Below are 17821 nucleotides of genomic sequence, written 5' to 3'. Positions count from 1 at the left end.
TGTGAATTGTGCAACTCTAAACATGGGCATACATGTATCGCAATAGCATGATGACATTAATTCTTTAGGACTCCTAATGATTTAGAAGAATTCACATTGCTGGCAGCATCGTCTCTGGAGTCAGACACCGGTGTGACGGAGCCATGCTTATGGACCTTTGGATCCCTAGAGCCTGGCTTCTCTGATATCTTGCCAACTCTAAGTCTGTTGTCTAGAGCAATGTTGAGTAGTCCATGTCAGAGGAAATTAAATCTGTGTGCATTCAGTCATACAAGTTTAGCTCTGAAACAGGTGCTAGCAGAGACCAGGCATAATCCCCAAGAGTTTTCAGACTTGTAAAGCAAAACACATGCCATAGAACAAGCAGTGAGCAATGGAAAGCAGTGAAAAAGAGACCACAAGACACCGTGCTGGGGTTGACCAGACAACGGACAGTGTGCCCAGTTACATTTAAATCTCTGATGAACAATGAATGATTTTTGTAGTATTAGATCATCTGGGGCTGGGGCTGTAGCTCAGTGGTAGGGTCCTTGCCTTGCATGTGTGAGGCACTGAGTTCGATCCTCAGCACCACATAAAAAATAAATAATAAAGATATTTTTTAAAAATACTAAATACAGTTAAAAAAAAAGAACATCCCACACAACACTGAAGTATCCTTTATTTTTAGATGCTAACTCTGGCAGTCCTATAAAGCAAACACTTAAGAAAATCAAAGAAGAAAGAAATCCCTTCTCTTGGAGGTACCTGGCCCAGTTCTACAATGGCCCAAGGCTGTGCATAGAACTGTCTACTGTCTGGTGGATAAACATTGCCTGTTTGACCTTTGTATTGATGTTGACTCTCGTGCATCAGAGCTGAGTTCTGCCCCATCCCTGTGCAGTTTGGGAATGAAAGGGAACAGCACCACTTAGACTTTTACATTCATTACTTTTCTGAGTCTATGGGCTCTGTGTGTAAGATCTATGTGTTACTGCAGGAATTAGCTTTTAGCACTAGGCAATAGGACTTGGTGGACCCAATCCACAGACAAATGCACATTGTCATAAGGCCTCTACTGAAACAAGAATAGAAAATTCACAAAGAGGTATCATGTTCCTGTCTTTGCAATGGCCAGCAGGTCTGGGAATGGCTGAGGAATTCTCTCTGCAGAGAAAACATGATGATGGATAAAATATCTATAAAGACATGAAGACCTAAGCATTTACTTGGATTCTTCATGTTCCCCCAACACACACTTTGGTTTTCCATTGAAACAAGGGAAGTGGGAAGAATACCCATGTGAAGTCAGGGTGGGTGTCGGGAAGAGACTTGATCTGCATTTATTGAAACACGAGGAACCCAGAAAACCTTTGGAGCTCCCCAGTGCCTAGGGAAACTGCAGATCCCAGTTATACCATATTCAGTCCTCCCTATCTGCAGGGGGTTGATTCCAGGACTCCATGGGGATACCCAAATCCACTTTGTGTAAAGTGGTGTAGTATTGGCGTAGAACCTATGCGATCCTCCCACAAACTTGAACTCATCTCTAGATGACTTATGATACCTAATGCACTGAACTCTAAAAATGAGTAGGCATCTTTACACACTTACCTAATGCAGTGTAAATGCTTTGTAAACAGTCGTTACACTGTATTGTCTAAGACATAGTAACAAAAAAAAATTGCCTGTCCATGTAATACAGACATAAACTTCAGGCCTAATTACATGGTGCACAGTCTGTGGCTGATTGAATGGGCAGATGCAGAACTATAGGATATGGAAGTTCTTTCTTCTTGGGTTTTGAGTCCTGGAGTTCTAGAAGGATTCACTGCTGAGAAACATTGACTCACATGATTTGCCCAATGCTGCCTTGTCCTCAGAGATGAACCACTTTCCACCCTCCAGCACCTTCTCTGTTAGCAGCCTTCACGTGGAAGCAGGGTCCCTGCAGAATGCTGCATTTCACTGATAGTTTTGCTGACTGGCTTGTTTCACTTACGTGATTCTTTGCCCTGGGACTTGCCATAGACAGGCTGTTTCTGGTCATTTCAAAGGAATGCCACAGACTTCTCAGAGAAAATTAATTTTAATTTAGAATTTTAATGAGGATAGATGAAGTGGTAGAGAGTAGTCATGTTAAAACAGAACCAAGCCATCCCAGACGAAGGCATCCTACCGGCTTGATTTTTCTGAGTCATTCTGATGACTGCTTTGGTGGCCTGTTGTCACACCATGTGCCAGACTGCAGGCTTTTGACTTTTTGTTCAGGAAATGCCTACAATGACTGGGCTGCAAACCAAAGAGATTGTGAAACACTGTTAAGGTTTTAAAGCCACATTTCCTCACCCCGTGCACCCCAAGCACACATAGAGCTTTGGTCTGTAGTTATTTGAGTGTGACACCGGAAGCTTCTTACAGACAAAGGCTTAAAATATGTAGGTACATTCATATGAATATCGACTCTATAAATAAATATTAATATTGTTTTGGTAAATTTTTAAAAAATAACTGAAAACTTGACAACAATGAAGAGTGAATCACTCTTTTATTCAAAGAGTGAATAAAAGCAATTAAAGCATTCAATGTCTTGTCCAGGAAGAGGTTCAACCTACCAAGGGGGATTAGACATTGAACAGTTACAAACACGTGGTACAGTCCATAAATCTATAACTCATCTCCAAGATCAGTCAAGGATGATAATGGAATAAACAGGTCAAGGTAACCAAAACACACATAGTAAAATGGTGGTTTTTAAGTTCAAACTGACCAGTAACCACTAAATGTAAATGAAATAAATGTTCCAGTTGAAAAAAAATCAAAGATTATCATACTAGATAAAAGCCTGACCATATCTAAAGGAATCACAACTAACAAAAAAGGATATAGAAAGGCTTAAAGGAAACAAATACAAAAAGATACACTATGCAAAACAGTTAGAAAAAGAAAGCAGGTGTGACTGCATTGATATCAGATCCTTTAGATAAAAAGTATTGACAGATACGGAGGGACAATTCAGAATGATAAGTGTTTCAAATCCCCAGAAATATAGAATTCTGGATTTCTGTATAATCTAATAAGAGAATCAAAATTAGACAAAATAAAAATTGGTAAGAACATAAGGAGAAAGAGACAAACATGTTATCACAGTGGAGAATAAACACTGTGCTTCACTTCCCTACAGCAGGTCAGTAGTTAATAAGGACATAGAATATTGGAAGAACTCTTCCAGCATCCTGACCTAAGGACATACATGAAACACTGCATCCAACAAATGCAGGATACACATTCTCACATATTATACATGGAAGATTTATTTATATTTATACATATTTATTTTTATTTATACAAAAATCTATCATTCATTGACCAACAAAGTATGTTTCCTTAATAGTTATTTCTCGGCTGTTCTATTTAGTTCATAAAAGCGCTTATTCAATAGATGTTAGAACTTCTTAGTCTGCCTTCCTTTCACTGTAACTTTTCTTCTTATTTTCAGATGACATTAATGCCCGAGCCGGCTCTCTTCTGGTGGTTACATAGAGTCGAAACTCCAGTCCTTCAAAGAATATTGTAAACATTCTTTTGTAAACTGAACTCTAAAAATGAGCAGGCCATCTTTACACACTTACATCTATTGTATAACACACTTATACTGGAGCCAAACCTCAAAAAGCTAAATCCTTAAAACCACCAACGAGGCCGACTTGCTCTTTTCAACTAAGTATCAGGTGATTGAGAACTTTCTGATCGTGATGTTTTTAGATTACAGTGGGGATGAATGTATAGCATTGAGGGAAGCAGTCAGGGCTCTGGATAGCCTGTCTCACAATGTGTTATATAGTATTATGTATGTATACATGTGTGTGTGTGTATATATATATATATATATATATATATATATATATATATATATATACATATATATATATATATATATATAATCATATTATAGATATATAATCTTTAGATGGTTCTGCCAATTTATCTGCCATGTTTTAAATTCTCTACATGTTCTTAAAGGCTTTCAACAAATAACTTTATTACTATCACAAAAAAAAAACCCACAAATGATTCTACATGATTTTCTCAGCATTTTCTTCTCATTCAATAAATCTCTTCTTTTTCTATAATTTTTAGAAGAGACTTTGAATAAGAAAGAATTCATCTGTGCTCAAAAACCATAGGAACATTTGCTGGACCAGAAACTGAACAGCATCAAACAAATAATAATCTCTTAGGCAACACCAGCCCCCGTGGTAGGGCAGAGACAGAGGCTTCGGTGAGATGTGAGACGCAGAGAGCATGTCAACTTCTTGGATTTCTGTGATCTCTCGGTGGAACGGAGTGCACTAAAGTTAGCCGAGTAAGAGGCTGTGGGTCTGTAGAGGTCTCGTGGTGAGAAGAAGCCGTGATGAAATGCCACATGGCTGGTGCAGCTGGAGTCTGAATGAGGTCACAGAAACTTCTTCACACACCCACATGGCGGGATGACCACATGTGAGGACCAGATACCATCGGGCATCCAGTGGCTGCCATGCTTAGGACAGATGAAGGATGTGAGTCAGATGCCCCCCGCCCCCAACCCCACCCCATGCTTCTGTGTGCGGTCTTCAAAGCTTCAGTGCCACCAAGGAAGGCGGAGGATGTGAAATCTGCAATTGAGTGATTTATACCGAAATGAGTTTTCTGAGAATTGACGAAACTCTGCTGGCTGCCAGCAGGAGAAATGGAGTATTGGGTTAAGAAGCTAAGTCAAATTATAGGAAAAATGAAGCTGAATATTTTGCACATCTCCAGTTGAATTTTATAGACTTTATTCCAGAGTCAGAAGTATTCTAGGATTCAAAGGGACTTCTCATGTCCTCTTGTTGCACCCAGCCTCCCAAAGTCTTGGAATCTGAGGGATCCAAGTCTCAAGTCAGAAGAAGCATAAAGCGACTAGTCCAAAGTTACCCAGCCATGTGGTAACAGGATACGACCCACACCTGAGACACACATTAAATAACTTTCCATCTGCTCAAATATGAGACCTCCTTATTCTTTCATCTTTTCGATTCCACAGTCAAAGCTATCTTCATTCTCTTAATTTCCATTGCATTTAATAATTGCAATTAACCTTCTCCTGCTCTCCGTCCCCACCTCTTCTCTCTCTTGTGTGCTCAGAATGAGTATACTATGTACTGATGAGTAGTTCTTAAACTTCAATGTGCACCACAGTTTTCTGGAGGGGACATTAAGACAGAACCTTGGATTCTTCTAGAATTTCTTCCTCAGTGGGTCTGGGGTGGGGCTTGAGAATTTGCAAGCAGATGTAACTAGCAAGACCCTTGCAAGTAAACTTGGAACCACCCTTACTGAACCACTGTCCCTGTCATGTTTCTTGAAGTTTGGATCCTTTTCCTATACACCTTCATTGATTCTGTAACAACTTTCACTTAGGAATATCTGTTAGGTTTTCCTAAATAGCTATTAGACTTTCCTTAGTTGTTCTTCAATCTCACTGTACCTTTCAAATTACCCTTTCATTTCACAATCTTATTGGGTTTTTTTGCACATATTCTTCCCAAACCTCTCTGGTTCTTCCTAAGTCCTTTTCTGATTTTATTTGAAGTAGCATGGAGTCTATAGATTTGAGAGGTGAACCATTGCCTTCTGGCTATGAGGTCCTAACATTCTTGGAGCAGCATTTGTTTCTACAGATATTTACATCTCACCCAAATCTCTTTAAGTAAACTTTTTTAAAAAAATATATTTAATTTTTAGTTTTAGTTGGATACAATACCTTTATTTTATTTATTTATTTTTATGTGGTGCTGAGGATCGAACCCAGGGCTTTGCTTATGCAAGGCGAGCGCTCTACCGCTGAGCCACAACCCAAGCCCCCTCTTTAGTAAACTTTTTATGGTTTTTCTTCACTTGTACTTTTATTATGAATTTTATCTCCAGGCTGTTTATATTTGTGATTGTTTTAGTGATTAGGATCTTTTTCCACTGTATTTTCTAAATGCGTCTTGGTGGTAAATAGGGAAAGTTATTGCCTTTTATTCCCCCTCCTGTATTTGTTTTATTTCTCTATTTTGAAACTTGAGATTTTACTGTGGCTTAATATATAATACTTTTTAAAAAGTTCCATGTCCCCTGGAAAAGGGCATACTCCTATTTGTAGGATACATGGTTCAAAATGTTCCCTTTAAGTATATCTTATTTATTTTATTAATATTTCTTTCTAAATCACTGCTTAATCTTTACTTACTTTGAGAAAAGCATGTCTCTGTGAATTTCTTCTTGCATTTTTAGGAGTGTTTGCTTTATGTTATGGTTCAGATCCTGAATTTTCCCCGCAGGCCCATATGGTAAAGGATTCATTGCTAGCCTCTACTGGCGCTGGGAGGTGGTGTAACCTTTGGGAGGTGGAGCCTAGGGGGAAGAAGTTAGGTCATGGGGGCGTGCCCTCTTTCTCTGCTTCCTGGCTGCCATGAGGTGAGAAGATCTCTTCTGTCACATGCTCCCATCATGATGTACTATGCCGCCACAGAACCAAAGTGACAAAACCAAGCAACTATGGACTGAAACCTCTGAAACTGTAAGACAAAATAAGTCTTTCCTTCCTTATAAGTTGATTATCTGAGGCGTTTTGTCACAGTGACAGAGAGCTTACTAACACATTATACATATATTTTAGGCATTAATTATGGCACTTAACAATGAACTGATCCTTTCTTGTCATGCAGGCTTTGGGTTCTTCTAATACCAAATAGTATTCTTAGTCTCATGGGCCTCTTTGTTGCTCTTTATCTTAAGTTTTGTATATTTTTGCCAGTAAAATTATAATTCATTTTTGCTCTTTGTTTACATTTGCCTGATATACATTTTTATATGATCCAATTTTATGTTATGACTTTAATCAAACAGAAGATAATTGGACTTTGTTTTATTAATCTGTCAATTATCAATTTAAAAACATCAGTTTAAAGAATCTCTTCTTTAATGAAGGAATTTTTCTCACTTATAGTTACTCTTAATATTATATTTTTTGGACTATGTCTTCTTTCTTTCTGTTTTTTTCCCCTTTAGATTTCCATTTTTCCTTTTACAAAACAGTCCATATTTTATTAAACTTTTGATTTTCTCTGATGAATTATCTTTATGTTTTGCAAACATATTCTTTAACCTATAGTTTGCAAATAATTAGAATTCAGGAACTTGGTTCTTTTTGGTCACCCTAATAAAAATGTAGTATTTAACACACTTTTATATTTTCTTTTCCTCGTTTACATCCTGATCTTTGTTAATATAATATGATTTTATAGATTTAAACTACTCATCACTGTATATTGAGATATTTTATCTATTTTATCTTCTTTTTTGAAGACTATTGTCTTTACATTTCACAATTAATTGAATCTTAATTTTTAGCAGGTTTTTTTTTTTTTTTTTTTTTTTTTTTGGCAGAACAGTGGAGTACAACCCTTGTGTGAAGCTTCTTTTAAAAATATTGTGCTGGCATTACTTAAAAACAATTTATTCCTGACATGTCATTGGTGCAATATTAGGATGCACAGAATACCCATGAATATACATTAAGGCAGTGGCAACAATTATGAAATACCATGTTTCTGTGCACATTGCCAAAACTTCTATAATTATTTTTCCAGCTTTAAGCATTTAATTTTGATTTCTTAGCTGGCTGTAATTCTTCTTCAAGAGACATTTTTCCATGAAGATTACATGCCTCATATTTTTTGAACCCTTTCTCTAAGCCTGTATTTCTGTTGCTTTTGCACGTACAAGATAGCTTGATGATATAAAACACCCCAATTTTTTGGCCTTTGCCTCTCAAAAATTACTTGAACTTCTTGTTTTTTTGCATTTGTCTTTTGCTTGGTGGCAAAGAAGTTTTGACACTGGCTTAATTTTTCTTATGTATTCATTTTTCCTTATTATTTCCTTATATAGAAGTTTAAATTTTCTGGATTGTCTTGGTGTAAAATTGAGTGAAATGCAGTGAGCCTTATTCTATATAGATAAGTGTTTTGTTAATTCCAAAAAAAATGTTCTTCAATATTCAACAATACTGTATACTTGAAGTTTGCTCAGAGAGTAGATCTTAAGTGTTCTCAATACACAAACAAAAGTTCTCTTACACCTTCAATTTGAACTTTTACAACATTTGCTATGCAACCTAGGTGCAGAATACATAAAGACAATAAAACAGGGCAAAAACCTTTGTTTTCTTGGAGCTTATTATTGATCTAGTGAGCAAGAGAGTCATTAAAGGAATACATTTCTACTAGAGCACTATTAGTATCATCCCTATGAGCAAGTTTTGGACATTCACTACATGCAAGGCTCTCTGTTCAGCTCTGTGTATTCATTATCTCATTTAATTCTCAGGAGAAAGAGAAGGTCTGTTATGAATTGAATTTACAAATATAAACTGGCTGAACTGGAATTCCAACTCAGCTAACAGAAGAGTAGGGAAGAGTGCTTCTTAGCCAGACGTAATAGCAGGCTCAGTGCATTTTGGGGAAAGAAAAGAAAGCCCGCAACTGAGAAATAGGGAGCCCGGGTAAGGGGCTAAAAGCTAAAGAAGTGGACAGGAGCCAGCTCATGCCTTTTTCTGGGAAATTTGCAAATCTGTCTTCTATGGCATAAGTTTATTTTTCTCTTTGCCCCCCTTGTGGTGGATTTTAATTCTACTACTATGTCTTTAATTTCTTGCAGACTGTCTGTGTCCCAGCTTCCATATCTTGAAAGCAATTCCATCTTCTCTCTTTCTCAAATTTCATTGTTCAAACTCAAGCCCCCTTTTTATCTCAGCCTCTTTGTCGGGATGATGCTGTACAGGGATTGTGGCATCTTTGACCAAGTTGAGAAAACCAAACAAACAGTCGTCTGAATCATGGCATGGATTCTGCATTACATAATCTCCAGACTGCCTCCTCTTAGTCATTCAAACACCCTCCCGGGATATTGTTCTAGAGTATTTTCTTACAGTTCTTTTTGTTTTATCTTATTTTTAAATTTTTTTCCTTTTAGATATACATGGAAGTAGAATGTATTTTGCCGTAGTTTACATGCATGAAGTATAAGTTATTCTAAGCTTAAGTTCCCATTCTTGTGGCTGTACGTGATGTGGAGTTACCCTGGTTGCATGTTCACATATAAGGATAGGAAAATTACATCTGATTCATTCTACAGTCTTTCCTATTCTCATATCCCTGCCCTTCCCATCATTCCCCTTTGTCTAATTCAATGAACTTCTATTCTTCTCTCTCCCTTTTACTGTGTATTAGCATCCACAGATCAGAGACAACATTTGGCCTTTGTTTTTTTGGGACTGGCTAATTTTACTTATCATGATAGTCTCCAGTTCCATCCATTTATCATCAAATAACTTCATTTTTCTTTATGGACAAGTAATATTCTACAGGGCATATGTACCATATTTTCTTTATCCATTCATTTGTTGAAGGGCACCTATGTTGGTTCCATAGCTTAGCTATTGTGAATTGAGCTGCTATAAATATTGATGTGGCTGAGTCACTGTGGTATGCTGATTTTAAGTCCTTTGGGTATATGCCTAGGAGTGGGATAACTGGGTCAGATGGTGGTTCCATTCCAAGTTTTCTGAGGAATCTCCATCCTGCTTTCCAGATTGGGTGTACCAATTTGCAGTCCCACCAGCAATGTATGGATGTGCCTTTTCCCCTACATCCTCACCAACATTTATTGTTACTTGTATTCTTGAAAATTGCCATTCTGACTGGAGTGAGATAGGAATCTTAGTGTGTGTGTGTTTTTTTTAATATTTATTTTTTGTAGTTGTAGTTGGACACAATAACTTTACTTTATTTATTTATTTATTTTTATGTGGTGCTGAGGATCAAACCCAAGGCCTCTCACCTGTGAGGCGCATGCTCTACTGCTGAGCTTTAACCTAGCCTATTAGTGTGGTTTTAATTTGTATTTCTTTAATTGCTAGAGATGTTGAACTTTTTAATATATATTTGTTGACCATTCATATTTCTTCTGTGAAGTGCTTGCTCAGTTTCTTTGCCCATTTATTGATTTTTTTTGTGTGTGTGTTAAGATTTTTGAGTTCTTGGGGCTGGGGTTGTGGCTCAGCGGTAGAACAATTGCCCAGCACACATGAGGCACTGGGTTTAATACTCAGCACCACATATAAATAAAAAAAAAAAAACCCAAGAGTTATTGTATACATCTATAACCAGAAAGAAAATAACTTAAAAAAGAAGATTTTTGAGTTCTTTATATATCCTGGAGATGAATGCACTATTTGAGGTGTTGGTGGCAAAGATTTTCTCCCATTCTGTAGGCTCTCTCTTCACATTCTTGATTGTTTCCTTTGCTGTGAAGAAGCTTTTGAGTTTGATATTATCCCATTTATTGATTCTTGATTTTATTTCTTGCACTTTAAGGAGTCTTGTTGAGGAATTTGGTTTCTAAGCCGAAATGGGGTGGAGAGTTGGGCCTGCATTTTCTTCTAGTAGGTGCAGGGTCTCTGTTCTAATGCCTAAGTCCTTGATCCACTTAGAGTTGAGATTTGTGCAGGGTGAGAGATAGGGGTTCAATTTCATTCTGCTGCATAGGGATTTCCAGTTTTTCAAGCACCACTTGTTGAAGAGGCTCTCTTTTCTCCAATGGATGTTCACCGTGCCTTTGTCTAGTATGAGATATCTGTGGGTTTGTCTCTGTGTCTTCTATTCTGTTTCATTGGTCTTCATGTCTGGTTTGGTGCCAATAGCATGCTCTCTTTGTTGATATATCCCTGTAGCATAATTTAAGTTCTGGTATTATGATGCCTCCTGCTTCACTTTTCTCACTAAGGATAGCTTTCTTTTTCATTATTAGAATTATTCCATCATATTAACTGTACAAATTAATAGGTTTCACTGTGGCATTTCCAAACATGCCATATTGTGCTGTGATCCTATCACCCCTCCTACTCCCTTCTATTCCCCCCCCCCCGACCATTTCTTGCTGCTTGGTTCTTAGATTTCTAAATGGATGCAGAACATGCAAAGCAAAAAATTTCCAGAATGCATAGCCCTGAAGATTCTTCCTGATTCCATTCCCCCTCTACTCCGAAAGATGGCACCTCCTGAGATGGACAAGCCCTCTCCCAGTATTCCCCACACAGTCCAATGGTTGTCCTGGAGTCCTTGTCTTTACAGCAACTTACAACAGTGGGAGTGAGATTAGGAAAAATGCTTCCCCCCACCCCCCGCCCCAAACTTGAAGGTTTCAAAGGGATGCTTCCTGTTTTCTCCTTGGAAGAGTCTCCTTAATCGTTTTGGTAAAGACAACACCGTGTCTCATAAGTTTGGGTTTGACGTAGTCTGAAGCCTGAATAGAGATTTTTCTATGTCCATCTTCATCTTTCGAATTGGAATAGTTGACATTAGATTCTCGCATCTTTCCTCTAGTAAATTTTACTTTTCAGTGTTAGTCTCAATGATCTTTACTAGGGATCCCCAGGAACCTGCAAGCCTTCTACCATTTTCTGTTCATGATATATTTTAGTATGCATTTGAATTTGACAAGACAACAGATTTTAGGGACTCATGTTTAACTTGTAATTCATTTATATTATTAAAAGGGAAGGGAGGAAGGAAGGAAGGAAGGAAGGAAGGAAGGAAGGAAGGAAGGAAGGAAGGAAGGAAGGAAGGGTTGGATGGATGGATCTTTCCAATGCCAGGGATAAAGTTAGACTCAACCAGTGCACCTTGATTAATAGTAACACTTACTGGCATTGTTGTTATTGACAACATCTCCAGAGTATTTTATCCAACTCAGATTTGTCAATGGGTTGAGAAAATATAGGATTATAATTTTTAAATTTGTGGAAATGTGATTGATTCCATCACTCTTCCTTGCTAACTTTCAGATTCAGGAATCCAATTTGGGGTGGCCCATCTCACCCTATTTCTTTTGGGTCAGTGCTACTATCTAATGATCACTGAATAATACTGAATAATAATCACTCAGTACTATTGAGCCCTTTATTGTATATGTCATCTTGTCACAGATCAGGCTTTCTAATACTGTAAATTTTCTGCCTCAAGTTTCTTTATTCTACCCACCTCATTCTGGATCCCCGATTTTAGTTGCTTTCCTGGTTCTGAATGTCCAGTTTGCAGCTCCTGACCTCCTCTGAGTCTCTTCAGTTTGAAATGTGAAGGAAATAAGCAAGTGAGTCAGAAGTCACTTCTTCAGACACCGTGCCAGAAAATGAGCAGCCTTGTACTCAGTGAGAAAGCATTTACCCTTTCCTTCCTTCTTCTCCTCTTTGGAGTTCAATTCCCCAGTCTCTAGGAAGCATACAAAGACTAGCTGCTCAGTCTCAGTGACATGCCACATTTATCACCTTCAATGGCCATCCTCTTAATGGCTTTGCGTCTTGTCTTTCTAATTTAGCTATGACTCCACTAGTAAAAATTACATGACTCATGTCCAATTCCACATTTAGCAAAATTTCTAAAGCTTTGTTAGTATTCAGGGCCATGAATATGAAATGAGGTCTACATTCTTTATTTGGATTAAGTTTAAAGCTTTTCAAATAACACCATCTGAAAATGTCATACCATGACAAAGCAACCCTCTTTAGGGGGGAGGAAGCCTTACCCCCAGGGTGCAAGTCCCAGGGGGAAAAGACAGTTTAGATTGCTATCTTGTAAGAGCTTTCTACTCACTGCCACTTGAAACCTGCCTCCAGAATTTTTATCTATGCATGAAATAAGGTTAGAAAGAACAGGGAGGGAAATTGTCAGGTTAAAAAGAACAGAGAGGGAAATTTTGAGATGGAAAATAATCTAGAGACGAAGGTTGAAAAATGTAGTGATTAATATAAAATAGTGTGGGTCAGGGGTCCCTTAAGGATGTCCCAAGGGTCACGCTCTACCTGTTTTTGTCGATTAAGTTTTGTTGCAACACAGCCACGCCCATTCATTGTATATTGTCTGTGACTTCTTTCCCAGTATAAAGGCAGAGTTGATGAGTTGCAACAGCCAATAATATTTATCATCTGTCACTTTTACAGAAAAGCTGGCCAACCTCCCTTTCAGTAATCATTAGTTTCTACCCAAAATGCATTCCTCTGCTTTTCTTTCTTACTGGATGGATGCTAGATTGTTTACGTTCCCACCATTCTCCCATGCAGCCCATTTGTTCAGGGACTGCTCAACGTCCCCCATCACTGGGGGTGAACTAGACTGGTCCAAAGGTAATCCCATCGAGCTTGTCACATTGACCGGAATGGGAGCTCAGGTCTAAGTCAGCACGTGGAAGACCCCTAACCACAGAGATTGTTTCAAAAAATGGGCATGGGATTTAATTTAAATCATATGAGGAAAAGATTGCACATGGCTTCTGGGAAAGAAGCTTCTCTGCTTTTAATAGAGACCAACTGGAAGAAACTCCCTCCTCTCCTGGGTGGTGGTATATGCAGTGCTGTAGACATTTTGCCACCAGGAGCAACTCTAGCAAGAAGCTCAGCTAGCAGAGAGTAGATACAGAGCTAGAATCCAGACCCGGATGACTGTGGAAACTGCCTTATTTTTGCATTTCCAATCACTTGAATCAGTTACCTTAACTAGTCTTGACACAGTGTGAGTACTGGGTTTTCTGTAATATGCAACATAAATATGTCTAACAATTAAAGTAATCCCACTCCATTTATCATGTTAAAAAAAAAAGGCCCAGGACTTTGTGTTTATCTTTTTTTTTTTTTTATAAGCTTAAAAATGTCTTTTTATCCGGCCAGAACTACCTTCCATTTTCTCCTACCCATATCTTGGTGGCTGCCTCCTTGAGTCACCTTTCAGCCTTTAGCTTTAAAGAAAGAGATCAAAGCCCTCACAACTCAGGGCAAGTGAGCCACCATTCTTGGTGATGCCCTAAGGTATCTTAATCTGTCATAGTTCTTACCATTACTAAGCCTTGATTAGAGTTCAGGAGTTGTATGTGACCTCTCAAGCTTGCAGCTCCTCGTTCACGTCTATGTATTGTCCTCAGCAAAGTCCCAACAGTCTTCGTTGGTTCCACAATACCTTCCGTATTCTGTCTGTCCACCCCCTGTCTCATCCTTGCCTGTTGAACTTTCTTGTCTCGCTGTTTCTCTATCAGTCCCTTTAAGGAGCCATCTACCTTTGTAGCTTCAAGCATGATGACATACTGTTCTCTTTGCCTGGAATGTTCTTTCTACTTTTTACCTACACTGTTCTCATCTATCCTTCAAGTTGCAGCCCCAGGGTTGTATCCTCAACCATGACTTAAACTAACCCCCAGGATGGGCTTAGACCCCCTGTTACTTGCTCCCAGCCAACACACACTTCTCATTTCATAGTATTCCTTTAACTCATACCTACTTATTAAAAGTCTAGAGTCATCAGTAAGCTTCATGAGGGCTCGAGGCCAGGTCTCAAGTCCTTTGCACAGTGTCTGACACAGAGCTTGTCCTCAATATATATGACTCCCAACTAAATAAATAGTTTTGGCCATTTGTAAAACCCAAGTTATGGCAACCACTCATGTTTCCATACAGAGTACATTTCTAGTTATTGATGACTAATGGCCTGAAGAGAATGCTGGATAAACAATAATAAATTCTTATACTCTGACTCTATTTTCCAGAAAACATGCAGAAAAAAAAATGAGCCTTATAATTTGAAAACCATTTATATCTTAAAATATGCCAGGCTCTCCATCCGGCCCTCAGACGATACTATCTCCAACTTCTAAACTTCTGCAAAGAGCATTTGAGTAAACTCACTTCGGTGATGAGAAAACTGAGATTCTCTCTACAGAGGATGAGTAACTCACCCATGAGAGAATCTACAGCTGCAGATTGTGCTGCATCACAGACCAGCCATGAAGATGTTCAGATCTCAGAGACAGCTTCACCAAAATCTATACAAGTGAAGAGTCTTCAGCCATTTGGATCACTATGACTGCAGGTCTGGATTCTTTTTTTTGTGTGTGTGTCTGTGTGTGTGTGTGTTCGTGTGTGTATGTGTATATGCACACTCACACTCTTGCATGTATGTATATATACATGTTGCTATGCACTGAACTGTTTTTGTCTAACCCATCTCCAAATTCCCGTATTGAAGGTCTTACCCTCAAAGTGAGGTAAGCCAAGCATGCTGTTAGCCTCATATCTGAGTCCCTTGTTGAACAGTGGGTGTGATGTGTATGTGGAGATGGGGTTTTGAGAAGCAGTGAAGTTTAGATGAGGTCATGAGGATGGGCCCTCGATGAGGGAATTAGTGCCCTTATATGAAGAGCTGCTGTGCATTCTTCTTCTCTCATTTTCCCCCAGATCTTCCATGTAAGGGTAAAGTTGCAGCCATTGGCAAATGAGAAAGAGAGCCCTTATCTGAATCTGACCATGCTCCACCCGAATCTTGACTTATGGCATCCAAAACTATGAGAAAATAAATGCCTATATTCCCTGATCCACCCAGTCTGGTAATTTAGCCATGGCCGCTCAAGCTGATCAAGACAGCTAAATGCATGAAGTCTCTGTCACATCTCCAAAATATATCTCAAATATCTTAGATCCTTTCTCCACTTCATTGTCAATTCCCTGGTGTAATCTTTTATTATATCTCCTGGACAACAGCAAATATCTGTACCTTCCTCCTCAATTGGACGTCCAGACAGCCTCCAGGGAGGTGACTATAGACTATGAATCTGATATCTTAAACCCTGTACCTAACACACTTCAAAGACACCCCATCATTCCTAGAGAAAAAATTGTCTGAGATCTCTCCCAATAAACTTATCAATTATCTAGACCAAAATTCTGGAATAAATATGAACATTCAAACTTAAAAATGGTTAAATGCACTTTGAAAATAGCATTATTAATCTTTATATCAACAGATTTTCCTAAGACATTTAAGTTTAAAATGTGTATGAAAGCCCATAAATTTCTTTGAGGAATCCTATCATCTTCTTTTAGCCTAAGCTTTATTGACCCTTGGAGCTCCACTATGCTAAGACATACTTCTGAGGGTAAACCCAGGGTCAGTTTGGTTGAGGAAAGAAGAAACCCTCTGAGTGAGAGCTCATTTAAAAGATAAGAGAAAACTGGAATATATTTTTTGTTAAAAACATGTTAAGCTAGAACAACAAGCAAACTATGCCATTTTATGTCTGGGTCCTTTCTTGAACAGAGGGGGTAATAAGTGAAAACAAAATGAACTAATTCAATCAAACCTGTTAAGAAAGCAGGACCCAAATCATATTAGGTCAAGCCTCTACCAAAAGAGTGTAATCCAAAGGACAGATAGACAGACCTTCCTGTTTACTTTATTTCAAATCTTAGGTAGCGCTGCCACTTTGAAGAGAGAGAAAGTAGTGTTAGGAAGAGGTGTTCATGCCTGACAGGTGGCAGGAACTAGTTTTCTAGAAGTTATTATAACATTTGCAAATGAAGGGCAGTAGGTAGAGGAACTGGGCGGGAGATAGCAGTGCCCAGGAGCAAGGGAAGGCTCAGAGAGTTGGGCTGGAGTGGAGCATGAGAAAAGGAAACTACAGGTGGATGTTTTCTCCCTTTGTTTTAAAAATTAATTCTTCTTCCTTAGAATATCGATGTGCCTGCTGCACCACGTTTTACATCATTTTAATGAAGTGGTGGATAATATGATCCAGGGAGGTGGCACAGTCATTGGAGAGAGGAGGGTGTTAGGGTCTGAAAACAAGTCAAGATGGCGCCTGGCATTTTGCCAGAGGGAGTGGTTTGAGAAGTAACGCCAGGGAGCCATTAAGATGATAGAGATTCCTTAATGACTGACTGCTAAGTCTAGATTATGTCAATTAAGTTAAGCTGTGTGTAATTATTAAGATGATGAGGATTCCTTAATGACCAATTGATGTATCTGGATGTTAATTGAAACAAGCTGTGTGTAATCAGTTAAGTGTATATATACCTCCACTGTCTGACAATAAAGCGGCTCCCACTCCTGCTGTATCAACCTTCACAAGTCCCCCCCCCCCCACCCAGGTTATTTTGCTGCAGCCAGACTGCTGCAGGTAAGTATTGAGGGAAATTGAAAGGACAGCCCCAAGGAGATTACTGTGTGTCCTGAGGAAAGGACAGACAATCGAGTTTCCAGAGAGAGGCACCAAAGAGAAGCATATTTTTGGAAGTAGAGGCTCTGTAAATTTTTATGTATTTTATTGGTATGTTCTAATCATACATAATAGTGGGATTAGTTGTTATATTCTTGTACCTGTGCAAAATCTAACTATATAATTTGGTCAATTTTATTTCCTATTGCTGTTTTTCCCTTCTCCTTCTCCTCCCATTCTCTGTTCCTCCTCCTCTACCGGTTGTCCTTCTATTTTTGTGAGATCTCCTACACCCACACACACACAATTTTCCATTTTCCTATTAGCATCCACATAGGAGAGAAAACACTACTCTTACTTATTTCACTTAACAAAATGCCTTCAAATTCTATCCATTCACCTGCAAATGTCATAATTTCATGTTTCTTTATGGCTGAATAAAACTCCACTGTGTGTTCCACATTTTCTTTCTCTGTTCATCCATTGATGAACACATGGGCTGGTACTGTAATTTAGCTATTGGTAATTGTGCTGCTAAACTTGAGTCATCATGCATCACTACAGCATGATGACTTTCATTCCTTAGGATAAATACTGAGGAATAATAGAGCCGGGTCATACGATGACTCCATTCTTTTGAGGGAAACTCCAAACAGACTTCCACAGTGGTTGAAATGATATGCAGATCCACCAACCATGTATCCTCTCCAGCATTTACTATTACTTGTATTCTTGATGG

This window comes from Callospermophilus lateralis, chromosome 11 (assembly GCF_048772815.1).
Source record: "Callospermophilus lateralis isolate mCalLat2 chromosome 11, mCalLat2.hap1, whole genome shotgun sequence".
Taxonomy (NCBI): Eukaryota; Metazoa; Chordata; class Mammalia; order Rodentia; family Sciuridae; genus Callospermophilus; species Callospermophilus lateralis.
The sequence above is the reverse complement of the archived record's forward strand: the minus strand, read 5'-3'. Positions refer to the sequence as shown.